The sequence below is a fragment of the Vigna umbellata genome, chromosome 6 (genome assembly GCF_029865625.1).
Source record: "Vigna umbellata cultivar VRB3 chromosome 6, Vumbellata_1.0, whole genome shotgun sequence".
NCBI lineage: Eukaryota > Viridiplantae > Streptophyta > Magnoliopsida > Fabales > Fabaceae > Vigna > Vigna umbellata.
In genome coordinates, this window is record NC_142170.1 from 9718666 (window position 1) to 9721848 (window position 3183).

Sequence of the window (3183 nt, forward strand, 5' to 3'; positions counted from 1 at the left end):
AAAGAGCTGTACTTTTCTGTCTCACCCTAAACTTTGCTTCCATCTCTTTCGGATTTTACTAAAAAAGATAAATTATATATTTTCTTTTAGTCTCGCCTTTATTTTTTTTTTTAATTTTCTTTTCCATTTTTTTCTTTTAATTTACTTCTTTCTTTTCTTGGTCACATTTTGGTTGTAGTGGAAGAAAGATATTCTTAACACCCAAAGTAGAAGAATCTGAAAAACTCAAGATATTAGCATAAATATAAACAAGTTGGATACGATTTATTGCAATTGGAAGAACATGTAAGTCAAGATATCAAAATACATTCCTCCTAGTTGGTTTGCTTAAGATATTTAACAAAAGTAGATAGAATAACTAATATAAAAAATAGGTTTAATGTTACTCTTCTTGGTCTTTATGTTTATTGTAATGATTTAATATCTTTCCTCTATTTTTTTTAACTCAATTATCCTTTTATTTTTTTTCAAAGAGATTAAATATTGTCCTTTCTATTAAATTAGACTTTTTTCTTGTTATCCACCACTTTTTAATTTTATTAACGATAATAGATCATAAAAAAAATATTCTAAACCAGACAATTTACTATTTTTTTATAATTTTACAGCTTCTTTGCTACTGGAATTATATTTTTTTTTTCTGAAATTCTGTGTTTTGATAAACGAATTATTAGCAATAAAAGAAAAAAAAGGGAGTTTAACATAGATATAATAAAATAAAAAACATTAAATTATTATTATATAAAATAAAAGAATGCTATTAAATCAATAAAATTATCTTATTATTAGATATGTTTTTAATACGAAATTGAGTATCTTTTTATTTAATTAAATTCGAAACAATATTATAAACTGTTTTGAATGTAAGATTGAGAATTTTCACAAAATACTCATTCATACTTTTTTTTCAAGATAGTTTAAGTTATCGTGTACATATTAAAATGTTTTTTTTCAAGCTTCAAAGTTTTCAACAATCACTTTGACACTCAAATTAATGATTAATCTAACTAGAATGACAGTAAATTTTAAAATTTACAATAATTGAAATCACCTAATTTTCAAAATACTACACGCATTTTAAACTAAAATCAAAGAGATCATTATGGACCATTTAGGGACCATTTTGTTTTTATTTTTAATTAAAAATGTAAAAACTAATAATATTTTTTTATTTTAAATTATATGGGGAGAAAGTAGTAAAAATACACTTTTATTTACTCATATGCAGTTTTTAAAAAGGAAAGAACAACGTAATGAATTTATAATTAAAAGTAAAGAAAACAAAAATAATGGACCACAATTAAATATGCACATGAAAATCAATAACAAGTACAACCAATTGAATTTTATGAAATATATCAAATATAAATCTTCTAGTATTAAAAGCTTTTTGATTTTCTAAAATTGTTCAACTAGATTCAATAAGTTTCTTTTATTGTTTTTATATAAAACAAATCATAGAAACAATCCAAATTGAAGATGGACAAAAAATAATACTTAAGTTGCATACTTTCAAAATTTTAAATAATACAACTCATGCCTTTAAATTCAATACTAGTTCATTCAAGGTTTAATTGCTTGGTTTATCCTAAGTTTGGAAGTGTGTCAAACTAGTCCTCTCTTTTAAAAAAGTTACTATTTCGTTCACACGTGATTTAAAAGTGTCAATTGTATTCAATAATAGAAAAATCTATGTCAATAAAGTCCTCTCCGTTAAATACAGACTAATAGTGTTAAGTGACTGATAATTTGGCAGTTGAGAATTAAAACTTGTCAAAAAATGGAAATATTGGTAATGACGTGTGAATGAAATTAAAATTAGGAAGTATTTAAAATCTATACATCAACAAGGCCCTGAAAGCTAAGTAAACTCTCCAAATATAACATGCAGCCAATTCCAGATTCGTCAAATTGCCAAAGAACAAGAGACAATTCAAACACTTCAATGGAAAATACAGTTCCTGATATGGCTCCAACAGCAGCCCCTCGAATGAAGCCACTCTCAGTTTCTTGTCCTATCAAAGCTCCAGTCAAGGCCCCCAACGAAGTTCCCACTGTAGATAAAACAATCCATCAAAACTCGTTGTACGTTAAGCATAGCACATGGTGCCAATATGATTGGAAAAACATTAACCACAACACAAATTTGTATGTCTTTGAAGATGAAAATAACAAAACAAAACAACACAAGCAAAACAATCCAACCAAGAAATGGCGCACCTCCACCCCATGTTTCAAGTTTCAATTTTTATAAAAAAAAATACGCATTTCTGTCTCAATTGAAAGCCCCCAACAACACACAACAGAAGACAATGACAACAATCCACCCAAAAAGATTAAAAACACAACAAGAAAAGGCAAAACCCATGACGAAAGGAGGAAAACAGAAGCAGATTAAGAGTTTGGATTAGATTATAAAATGTAACAAAAGGAGAATGGAAATAAACAAAAGAGAAAGAAGAAGCGAACCTAATGCAAAGCAGAAGGTAAAGATCGCAGAGAAGATGTTCCCAATGACGGCGGAGACGGCGAGGGTACCAAGCTGCTTAACCCTTTCGACGAGATTCCCGAGCGAAGACGAACGCAAAAGAAAGGGATTTGGCACAATAGAACCCACTTCACACTTCGAATGGACCTTCGAATAGAACCACTTCGCACTTCCAAATACCCTACGAACAATGCGAAAAGCACTTCCAAATCACCAAACGCGCATATGCTTTTGAAAGCTCCAATTGCAATTTTTCACTCATCGTCAACTCACAAACACATTATCTCAAATGCCCTAATTTGATTTCAATCATAAGAAAACCCGTAATTTTATTTCGTTCACAAATAAAAACCCCTAAATCAATTAACATTTTAATTTCCCCAATTCAATAACCTATTTCCATGTCACTCTACATTTCATTCACACGTCATTACCAATATTACCACTCTTTTGACATGTTTTAATTCTCAACTGCCAAATCATCAGTCACTTCACACTATTATTTTGTATTTAACAGAGAGAACTTTATTGACACAAACTAAAAGCAACTTTAAATCACATGTGGATACCATTAACACTTTTAAACCACATGTGGATGAAATAACAACTTTTTTAAAAGAGAAGACGAGCTTGACACACTTCAACCAAATTGGGAACAAACTAAGCAATTAAACCTTCATTCAATATAATATAAC

At 28.8% G+C, this 3183-nt stretch overlaps 1 pseudogene; it reads right to left on the reverse strand.

The window, feature by feature from the left end:
• Positions 1-1836: 1836 nt before the first annotated feature.
• LOC124846328 (NEP1-interacting protein 2 pseudogene) lies at positions 1837-2945 on the reverse strand (annotated as a pseudogene).
• Positions 2946-3183: the final 238 nt, after the last annotated feature.